Here is a 12660-nt window from a genome sequence, read left to right on the forward strand (position 1 = left end):
TATAGTTTTGTGGATTTTTACAAGAAATAATATCTAGAATATCAAAAATTGACTAAAAACTTGTCTAAAAAAATCTAATATTTTGAACCATGGACACTAATACTAATGCCTAAAGTGGCATTGGCTCTCTAAATCTAAAAGGAAGCCACACTCTAGATTTTTTTTACACGATGTGCGCGTAGTGGCACGACAATGTATGGCTCCTACTTGTATTCTCTCTTGACATATGTTTCCCCTTCAAAGGATCTAACTCCGCCATTTTCAAATCCTCTTGTAGCTCCTTCTATTCCCTCCATTCAAGATCCAATCCTTGTTGAAGATGATAATGATTCTTCCCCTCCTTTGGTACTCCAAGACAAATGCTTGAAGAGTGTTGCCAAGATAGCCCCTATAGTGACAATTCCTACCACATCAAGAAGTTCTCTTCATGCCATTTTAACATGTCCAAATCTTTTCTTAGTACATAGAGATAGTAACATTCTAGCAAGTGACACTTTTCTATTCCTATGTAAAGGTATTCAATGATCTATGGATTTACCAATCATCATTGCTAGTGTCCAACAACTATATTCCTCCTTCCATAGGTTTTGCAATAGTCCAAGGATGAACTACACAAAGCCACAATTGGGTTAAGCTGTAATAAAGCAAAATAATACCTTAGCCAATATTTAGCGGTAGGTCTAGGGTTAGATATAAAAGGCTAAGTTGTAACTTGCCAAACATCTTTTGTCAATTGTAAGCATTTATTGTTTGAGGTCTCCACCTCTCACCATCCATTTAGGGTGCATAATCTTTGGCCACCATGGCATTGGGGTGGATTCCATAACCCTCCATAGTATGAGGAGGATATCATGTTGCAGCCTCTCATGAGTGATTCTCAACCATTGTATCAAGTGGTAACAAGATTCATGCCAACCTAGCTACCTTGGCTATGGCTTTCTTCACATTTTAGTGTATTTCTTTTATTTTCACTATTTTAGCTTGCTGTGGGAAGTAACTTCTTTACAATGGTATCAGAGCCTTGAATTTGGTTCTTGGTAAGGTTGTTTTTAAGTCCAGATCTGGTTACTAGCAGCATTCTGAGGAACAAGGATTCAAGATTTGAGAGGAGAAGATCTTAAGAAGAAATGGCGAGTTCTTGGATATTTTGGTAGCTCATGGTCAAGAAGAGGCCATTTTGGAGATTATCGGTATAACTAGGGTTAATGAAGATTAGAACGGGCTTAAATGAAATTAATTTTTGCTAATCAAGAAATTCTCTCTTCTCTCTCAGGCTATTCCAAGCTTCCATAGCTCAAATCTTGCTGAGATCTTTCATCCTTACCAAGATCTTCATCAACTCAACATACCATCCCATTCTTCACTTTATCTAGAGCATTTGGAGTAGCATATTGATCAATAGTGGAGCATTTTAGCCATGGCTTTAAGAGCAGCAAGATTAGCACGAAATGCATCAAAAATTTTGGGATGCCTCTATTGCTCATCTTCTACAGCTTGGATCTCATCTCTAGTGGTTGATCATTGCCATCTGACACTTCCTGAAGCTTCTTCCATAGGTTGATGACAATCTTCCAGGATTTCTTTAAGCTTTCAAGGTCAGTCATGGATTCTCGCTCCTCTTCTTGATGAATATTTAGGATAGCATTGAATTTCTTCAATATTCTATGGGGCTTCCATTCCTTTAAGCTCCCAAAAGTATTCTCTTGCTTAGTCCTTTAGAGATTGAATCATTCCTTCTCTTCAAGATTCTTCCAAATCCTCACTATGGCAAATTCAAGACAAGAAACTATTTGGACCATTTCTTGAATATTTGAGAGGGCTTTTGTGCTCCTTAGGCTTAGGAAGTTGAAGACAATAATCTATATTCATCATTGAGTTGATATTGGAGCTTATTGGCAAGATTTGAAGCAATTCCTTCATTCTAAATTGGGAAAAAATAGGGTAGCCATGGATTTCTTCAAAATTTAGCTTCAATAAGGCTCAATCCATGGGGCTTATAATGCATGCAACTAAAGAAAGGTGGGAGTCAAGGCATATCACCAAGATTTGGTTAACATTAAAGCATATCATCAAGATTGGTGATATTTCCACTCTCTTGGACACTTGAATTATGCTATCTTCATTAATTCTTGATCTCCATCAAGAATTAGTGATTGTTCATTACTCAAAGGATCTTCTCCTATGGTGATTGAAGTCTTTTACTCAAGCATGGATTTCTAATAATCCATTGGAGTACTCTTTACGAGAAGTTGAAGACATATTTAGGCAAGCATTATAGGACCAATTTTTGATTGAAGTTGAATCTATGGCACTCAATCTTGATCAGTTTGGGGATGGATTATGTGGGGGATTGATCTATTGAAGCCCATTCAATACTCTTCATCAGCAAACAAGAGGTATTCCTATTGCTTAATGCTTTTAATCTCTCTGTTTATCCTATTGTTGAGCTAGTCCTATTGCTGGAAAAAGGAGATTAAGAGTAATTGATCATTAAGCTTGATATTGAAGAGCATATAGAGCCTAATATAGGGCTAATTGTGACTATTTCATATTTCTTTATCCTGTCCACTCAAGATCAATGTCAAATTTGGTTGTCAGCATTGATTCATTGCATGTAGTTTGTATCTAACATGGAATTTGATTTGTTGGCTGATCATTGATGCTACATGATTGAAAATATTAGTGAAAATGGTAAGTGGGATACATGTAATGTAATGGGTCACTACAAAGGGTAATACCCTATCCTTAGCTCATTTCAATTCAATCAATTCCACCCACTTGCATTTCATTAAAGGATTCAAAGAGCTTTTCAATCAATCATTAGCATCACCATTTTCTTAGCCAAGTAGCATGTACTTGTCATGTTCATTCAGGCAAGGAAAAAGCAGATCCCAAGTGAGTCAGGAAGACAATAGAGAGGTGACCCTCCCTTCTTGATAATGTCCGTAAAGAGGTACATCAACCGGCTTGAGAAGGAACTTGGCACACCCCTCAAGTCACAAAACCCATGCAAATTTCAAGTTTAGATGCAGGTACATCATCTTTGGCTGTGGTTGATAGACGTAGAAGGGTTGTAAGACTCTAGAATCTATCCTTAAATTTTTGGTGTCTTACATAAGTTGAAGAAGGAACCAAAGTTCCACCACCACAATATGTTTTGCATCTATACCATGCACATCTACGTGTAGGTAATGATTGAGATGATACTTGACTTCCAACAAGGTTTTCATCACTCATAGTAGCATTATCACTCAAAGAGTTTTGACTAGTTTGATAAGCCACAATAGATGGATGCATTTTTTTCCTACCCTCTATGTTGTTCTAATGGAGAAAATGTGTTGTTTGCAATGTTTACAGAATCCTCCTAGAACATTCGTAGATGAGTCCCATTCCCAAGAAAGATTCAGGAATCATCGGGCTTTTAAGTGATTATCTTCATTAATTCTTGATGATTATACATTTAACGAGCCATAATGAAAATCTTTCTTTATTCCTAATTGGGATGCCATTCAGATTTTTCCTATGTGTTATGTGTTAGTGTTGTGTGGTGTGTGTGTTTGTTCTTGATCAAGTATATAATGGGGTAGAGGTTGAAGGTTGAAGATTATAGTACTTGCTGGATGATTAGTTGAAGTTAGTTGAAGTTAGCTGAAGCTTTCTAATTAAATTGAAGATGATGAAACTATTATATCCTTTAAGAGTTTGTTCTTACTTTTTTTAAAAAACTTAAAGGGTCGGTTAATGGTTTAAAGGAGTTTTCTTTCATCCTTTTTATTAGATCTAGGTTGGATGGGGTCGTGATTTCATGGTTTCATGGATTGGTGGCTTGAAGTTGAAGTGATGTATCTATTTTTAAAGCTTTTATTCTCTTTTTCCAAGGTTGCGAGGATGCTACCTAGTTTAAGTGTGGGGATATGTTGAGGGTTGAAAATATTCATTTTGGCTATTTTTTATTGGTTTTTTTATATTAGATGGTTGTTTTAGTGCATAATTGATTATGTCATCTGTGTGTGTGTGTGTGTGTGTGCATGCATGCGTGCGTGCATGCGCGCGTGCACGTGTGCGTGTGTGTGTGTGTGTGCGCGCGCGCGCGTGTGTGTGTGTGTGTATGTTTTGAAAGTTTTTTAGAGAGTTTTGGTTGTGGTTGAGTGTGTTTGGTTAATTTATGATGGTTTTAATTGAGTTGTGATGTGTTAATAGGTTTTATAGATGTTTGATTTGTTCTAGTGTGTTCTAATTGTGTTCGTTTGATTTGTTCTAATGTGTTCTAATTGTGTTCGTTGGAGTTTATTTTTGATTCTATTAAGAGGTTGAGATTGTGAACGATTGATTTTGAGTATGATTGAATATGTATTGAAATTTTTTTAATGAATTGGAATGGTTTTGGTTGAAGTTGAGTGGTTTTATTATGTTTTATTAATTCAATGGTGTTCTATGAGCTTCTATAAGTCTATGTAAATGGTCTATATGTTTTGTTGAATGGGTTTTTAGCTTGGGGATGTATTCTTACCTTAGAAAGAGAAGAATAGAAGTTCTTTGTAGCTGGTTTGAAGGAAAAAGTAGCTATTGAAAACTAAAGTGAAGACTTGGAGTGACAGTGTCAATGATGAGCTTTGAAGGGACACTATAGTGGCTCTGGTGACTCTTCGAGGATCAACCCTACACCTTGGAGGAGACTGTTGAGCATTCATTCTATGGCATTCTCATGTATGAGTGATTGAGAGTATGTGAGAGAGAGATATTGAGTGAGAGATAGACATTTCAATGGTTGATATATTGTATATAAGAGATATTGTGAAAACAAAAGACATGGCTACATTCTTGAAAGCTATAATATGAAGTTTATGTGATTGATTCCATTCATATGATAGTGTATATGAGTTTTTCTTCTCTTTTGTTCAATTCTATGAAGACTATGTGATGTTCTATTGAAGATAAATCCATGGGAGATGATATCTATGATGTTGCATGAAGACATTATTGTTGTTCTTGTTGTTCTCTTTGCGTGGTTTTATGAAGACATAAAAAAGATACTTGTTGATGCTGCAAGATAGACTTTCTTGAAGTTTTTTCCACGCATTATTGGTGTTCTCTAGGGAGCTCTAGATACATTGTATAGGTGTAAAAAGGGGGTTCATATGACTCTTACATGACCCATTAATTAGGGGGTTTTTTAAGATGCTTTGCTTACATGTGACATGTCTCCTTTACAAAGAGTTAACTCCCTTGGGTGCACATATGGATACAAGTGTACACTAGTGCATTGCAAGGTGACACCATCTTCCTCCCTCATCCTTCTCTTTGACTCTCCCTTGTAAACAAGGTGAGTGTTAGGGTTGGATTTGAGATAAAAGAGACTCCTACAAGCATGCATAGGTGTGGCACATTGCTATGCACCTATCTGTGCACTTGGGGGTGATAGTGCACAATGGGCATACAATGGGGTCTAGTGAATGTAATCTAATAGTGAGTGCACAATGGTGTGCATGTGTAGTGCAAGTCATTAGGCAAAGTTGTGTGTAGGGTGTAGTAGTGTAGGAAGTGGGGTAGTGTACAAGTGTGCACTATGATAGTGCACTAGAGACTACAAGGTGAAGGCTTAGTGCACATTAGTACACAAGGATCAAGAGTGAAATGCAAGTGATGATGTGTTAGTGAACTTGGTTGATGGATTATGTGCAAGTGCACATGTGTTAGTATATTGCACAGGGTGAAGCTCCTACATTATGGTGCACAAGGGTGTTAGTAGGTGAGTAATAAGCATCAATGGTGGGTGGGTTTAATGGATGGGTAGAGTTCTGGTGTGCACACTAGTGCAATAGGGGTGTATGCAAGTACACAAGGGTGTGTAGCATGATGCAATAGGTCCACAAGCAAGGCCTCACTATCTTTCCTTACTTTCCCCTTGCCCTTCACTTTCGAATAAGGTGAGTGTTGGGGGGTTGTGAAGGAAGAAAGAAGGGTTTTGTGTATGTGCACTAGGATTGGCTAGTATGCAATGACCGATAGTAAGTGCACTATACTACAAGTGTGCTTAAGGGTAGTGTCCTAAAGTTGTATTATTGAGAACCACTTTGGATATAGGTTGAAGTGTCTATGGTCTAATAATGGATGTTAATATGTCTCTAATACTTTTGAGCAGTTTTGCAATGAGAGGGTTATTAAGCATCAATTGACCACCCCTTGCACCCCATCTAAGAATGGTGTTACAAAGCACATGAATAAGACTAATAAGGAAAGAGTCCATAATATGCTTAGTCAACAAGCTTACCATAGCATTTTTGGACTGAGATAGTTACTATTGCAATACATTTGATTAATAGATCCCCATGCACTACTCTAGGTGGTTAAGTTGCTAAGGAGGTATGGTCTAGAAAATCTCTCTGATATGCTCATTTGAGAGCCTTTGAATGTGAGATATTCTACCATAATCCCAAAGACAAACATAATAAGCTAGATCCAAAGTCCATTAAATGTATCTTTCTTGGATATGGTGATGTAGGTAAGACCGGCTATTGCCTTTGGGATCCACAAGCTCGAAACGGTATCCATAACCATGGCATGGTGTTTATGAGGATAAGAGCACATGATTGAGGTATGCATGGTGATATTTCAAGAAAAGCCTCTATTTACATTATAGCCAGTCCCAATGAGACATCTTGCAGTAGTTGTTGATGATGATGTAGTGGCCTAGGATCCACCTATTGTGCATGATTATGATATTTGACAAAGAGGACATGCCATACAGGCTCCATAGTCAATCTTGAAATGTTCCACTAGAGCCTCATGTCCTCTTGATCATTTTAAGTCCTCTATGTATTATGTCATGGTGACTGGTTCTAATGAGACTCTCATTTATGAGGAGACTATGTGCAGAGGTGATAGTGACTCGTGGGAGAGGGCCATGTAGTTTGAGTATGATTCATTGTAGAAAAAGCATCCATGGGATTTGGCTCCTTTGCCCAATGAAAAAAATGTATTGCCATGCAAGTGGATGTACAAGTTGAAGAGTACATCTGGTTGCCCTAAGTCAGCATAGGAGGGCATATTGGTTGCTAAGGGTTTTAAGCAAAAGAATGAAGATGATTTTGAGATGATATATTTTCACATGTGGTCAAGATGGCTATCCTACGCTTGGTATTGGCCCTGGTTGCACTAATGGATCTGAGTTGTACCACCATATGGATATGAAAATGGATTTTCTTCATAGGGACTTGCAGTGAAGCTTACAAGAAGGCCCCTTGGTTAGGCCATTTAGTGGTAGACCTTGGTATTACTATAACTACTACATTGCATCTAGATACTATGAGTTCCATTTAGTTGGCCCATAAACCAACCAATCTTCCATGTGAAGACCAAGCACATTAAGGTGCACTATCACTTTATCAAAGAGGCGGTAAAGGACAAGTCCATTGATATTGTCAAGATCTCAACTAACAAGAATGCTCTTAATTTGCTCACTAGCAGTCTCCCAGTGAAACAATATGCCTTTCTTAAGAAGATGATGTGCATAGAATGAGATGATGTTTATTCCTTGTCATGTTGTATTTAAATGTACTCATTGTACTTTATCACATTTTGTTGTTTTCTCCTTACCCAGGCACATTCGCCTTTAACTAGAAGGTTGTTGGGGATTAAAGGCTACCTATGCCTAGCCATCTACATTTACTATACACTTAGTGCCCGCACACATGTACATTGCAAGTGGTGGCCACCCATCACTATCACTTTATTAATTTATCTTTACATGATAATAGAACAAGGGAAGGCATATCACACATTATGATTGTTGGACTTTTCACATACCGTCTTGATCTTTCTTACTTGAACCTCCATAGCTCTTGCTTTTTCTTATGCTTTTACTCTTGCTCTACCTTTCACAATATAAATGTGGGTGGCTAGGCACATGTAGTCTGTAACCCTTGAAGGAAAATATGCCCGAATGAGGAGAAAATAAGAAAAAAGTGAGAAAGTACAAAGTGTACATGTAAGTACAATTGGATAAGGAATACATATCATCTCATTCAGTACCCATCATCTTTCTAAGGAAAACATCACATTCTACTAGGAAACTTTTAGTGAGCATATTTGCAAGATTCTCATCTATAGACCTCTTAAACCAGCTCTATATGCTTGTCCTCAATCACCTCTCTTATAAAGTGATAACATATCTCAATATGCTTGGTCTTTGCATAAAGACTATATTATGTGCCAACTAGATGACACTCATAGAGACCTAATGAAATGTAAGAGTTATAGCTATGATACCAAGGTCTGCAACCAAGCAACCAAACCATAGGGCTTCTTTACAAGCCTTAATAGCTGCAATTTACTTAGCCTTGATATGCATTTCTATATGCTAAATATCTTAGAAATACCACCTCTAAAAAAGGTAAAGACATAGCCAAAGTGGACTTCCTACTATTTGCATGTCCTACATAATCAGAGTTTGCATAACCCATGACTCCAGTGTCCTTGGTGCCATAGCAAAGGCATAAGTCTATGGTGCCATTAAGGTATCTCGTGATACTCTTTATGATATTCCACTGGCACATGCCAAATGTCACCATATAATGAGTCACAATTCCTAGTACAAATGTTATGTTTGATCTAGTGGCTATCATGGCATATATCAAGTTGTCCACTACGGATGCATATGGGATCTTAGCCATCTCAACCCTCATCATTTGGCTAGGGACAATTAGCTTTACTCACCTTTACAACATGAGAAGATAAAGGGCTGCTAATCGGCGTACCACTCTGTATATGGAACCACTCAAGTACTTTGTAAATATACTCATTTTATGACAAGCAGAGGAGTTCCTTAGAGTGATTACACATAATGCACATACTAAGTATGAAGAGGCATGCCCTTTGTCTTCATCTCATAGCTCTTCTTGAGCTAAGTCTTCAAGTGTCTAGCTCATCATGAATACTCCCAACAATTAATATGACATCAATGGTATAGTACGAAAATGATAAGGCTACCATCATGAGTCTTCTTCGTGTAAAGACATGGATCCAGATCACTGCGGGAATAACCCTATGAATGCATAAAAGGCATTAAACTTATGATACTATTTTCTAGGTGTGTGCTTAAGTCCATAAAGACTCTTCCTCAACTTGCCCACTAGGTGTTCCCTACCCTTTTCCACAAAGTCTTTAGGCTATTGCATATAGATATCCTCATTCACGTCCCCATGTAAAGAATGTCATCTTAATTTTTTTTTGGCTCAAGTCTAGATCCATATGTGCAACCAAGGTCAAAGCCAAGCAAAGGATTGTCATCTTGACAGTAGGAGAGAATATCTCATTAAAGTCAACTCCCTTTTCCTATTTAAAATCCTAGCAATCAAACAGGCCCTATATGTTGACCAGGGGCACTCTTCAACTCATACACCCACTTATATGGCAATGCACGTTTTCCACTGGGCAATGGAACCAAATTCCATGTATGATTCTCATTAAATGAATCAAACTTAGACTGTATGGCTCTCTCCCAAGAGTGACTGTCTTAAACCATGGAATATGAATAGAATAAAATAAAAATTATTTTCTTGCTAAAAGCACACGCAATGTTAATATTAATGATTATATTAGCGAGAGTGTCAATATGAATAAGTGTGAAAACCTAACCTAAAATATCAAGAACGTTGAAGCAAAATAACTATGAAATACTCAACAACCCTGAAACTATCAGTATCAAGAAATTAAATAAATATCAAAAGTCTGTAGGACTTGTTGGACATTGATAAGAATTTGTCGATACAAATTCTAAAGTCCAAACAGACTTCGAAAAGCATTTGAAATCCTATTAGCGAGGGTTAGGGACAACACATGAATTGCTTAGGCATGAATGCCCATATTATCTTTTAGGACAAAAATACCAAATTTTTCATAAGGATAAAATAGAGTTCTCATAATTAATCAGATTTGCAAAATAACTTGCGGATCTTGAAAAAAGGTTGCAAGTAGGAAAGGAAACCCTAAGAATAAGGTGGGACCTTAAAAGAGAAACCCTAGATTTGGGTGGGGCTACTTCCTATGCTAAAATCACTTGCTACTGTTTATTTTTCATTCGTGCATGCATTGATGGTTGCACAGGAAAGATTGATTGTTCTTGCAATAGTTAGATCTGATTGTAACCCTCTCTATTCAATATCATAATCCTACACAACAAGCGAATCTTGGGCCACTACACCATCAGCAACTATAAGCTGTCTAATTAGGATTAGCTATACCTTATTAGGAGCAAGACCACTCCGAAAGATTACCTTACACACCTCAATCACTAGCTTTGGTTGCTTATGCATTTTACTCTCATAAAGTGCAATATCATGATTGCATATAACCTTTTAAACCTATATATCCCAACATAATAGCCCATCTTAGTTACATTACCGTAATCAAGAAATATGCATTTGACAAAACTTCGAATCCATCTTATTGCGTTTGTCCTTGGGAATATGGTAGAATGCCTCACGTGCAAAGACTCACAAATGGGCATATAAGGAAGTTTTCTAGATACCTCCTTTGCAACTCTACCACCAAGAGCAATGCATGGGGATCTATTGATCAACTGAATGGCAATAGAAACCACTTTAATCCAAAATGTATGTGGTAAGCTTACTTGGCTAAGCATACTGTGGACTCTTTCTTGAATAGTTCAATTCATGTGCTTTGTAATACCATTTTGGAGTGGGATGTACGAGGAGGTCAACTGACACTTAATATCCCTCTCATCACAAAATTGCTCAAATGCCTTAGGGATATATTCATCCCCATTATCAGATCATAGGTATTTAATCCTATGCCTAGACTAGTTCTCAAACATGGCAATAAAGTGTTGAAACATCGGTAACACTTCTAAATTCTACCTTATGGGATATGCCTAGATCTTAATCGTATAATCATCAATGAATGTAATGAAATACTTTGCACTACCCAAGCCATGGAACCACAAATATCCAAATGAACTAGACCTAAGGCTTACCCATGCGCATATTGCTAGACTTTTTATATGTGATACGTGTTTACTTGCTATATAAACAATGAGCATATGAATCAAAACATAAAAAATTAAGGGGAAGAAGATATTGTAAACAAATCGAGACTTTCATTCCTTTCAAGGGTCTATGCCCAACACGGCGATGCCAAAGAGATACATGCGGAAGATTAGTCATGGCCAAAACATGATCAGTACTGCTAGATACAAGTAAGGGATAAATACTATTGGTCTTAGCACCTCTAGCCAAAATGAGGTTCCCAATAGTGATTTTTCATGCATAAACATTAAAATAGATATGATATCCAACATCATCTAATTGTCCTACAGAGATAAGGCTCTTAGGTAAAGCTAATACATGGCATACATCACGCAAAACAAATCAAGCACTAGTAGTAGCAAATTGGAAATGAATATCTCCAATGCCAACAATGTCACAAACATGATCATCTCCAAGTCTCATAGAACCTTTCATAGGACGATAATATAGAATCAAGCACGATGTGGGGTCACATGAAAGGAAGCCCCTGAATCAAGCAACCAATATTGAGAGAAAGATGACTGGGTATTAGTTAACTGGGCATTAGGTGAAGAAGCAACCAAAATGTACTCATTAGAACTATACTCCAATGCATTTATCTCCTCAATCTCAACATTAGACTTTGTGTTTATGCTGAATACGACCATGTTGCCCTACAATAAGGGTGTGTGTGTAAGAGATAGCTTGGGGCCATTGGATTTCACGTGACCTTGCCTGTGAAATCTAGGCTTTGACTGTTCCACTATGTATCTCTCACATGGTGGTCATTAATATATTTGCCATTATTATGATATCTAATAGTAAGTGCATGAGAGATGTGGGTTGCATCGATATTCTTTTGATTTACTTTGTCCAATAAGCAAGGCACCCTCTACATCCTTGAGCTTAAACCCATCTTCAAGAACATTAGTGCTTATGGTAGTGCAAAAAGTATCCCAAGCCTCAAGGAGAGTAATAAGCAAGAACATAGCCTTGCCATTCTTTGAAAGGTAATCCCCTATGAAGTAAGTTGGCTAGAAATGGAATAAAACTAATTCAAGTGAGCAGACATAGTAGTGTCTTCCTTTATACGAAGGTCCATCAGTTTCTTAAGCCAATATAACTATGAAGCAGGGCTTTGTTTATCATAGAGACCACGTATCTTCTCCCATAGCTCCTAAGCACCACCCTCCATCCCAATGTCATTAAAATAAACCTACTTTGACAAATACAAGATAATGGTGGACTTGCATAACTCATCAAGATTAGCCTAAGCCTTTACATCAAACTTTTGGGGCTTTATGCCTTTATATTTCAAGGGTTGAATTTGTTTCCTTTGAATCAAGAGCTACCATAACTAGGTCTTGCAATAATTAAATCTAACTTGTTTATGTTGAAAATGGCATTACCCCCAGAAGCAGATGCCATGATAACACAAAGTAAAGAGTAAATGGACTATTGTGATAATAGTAAAACAACCCCAACATCAACTTAAAACCCAAGGCTACACACATGCATCATTGTTTGAAATAGAAATGAGTTATAGCTTCAAGCACCCAACACCTTATCTTGCTTGAATCACAATGCATCATCATTTGCAATAGGGGCAAATATCATGCCATAATTTGGATGTGCT

This window comes from Lygodium microphyllum, chromosome 19, assembly GCF_053477565.2.
Source record: "Lygodium microphyllum isolate KBCC chromosome 19, Lygodium_microphyllum_v1.1.10, whole genome shotgun sequence".
Classification (NCBI taxonomy): Eukaryota; Viridiplantae; Streptophyta; class Polypodiopsida; order Schizaeales; family Lygodiaceae; genus Lygodium; species Lygodium microphyllum.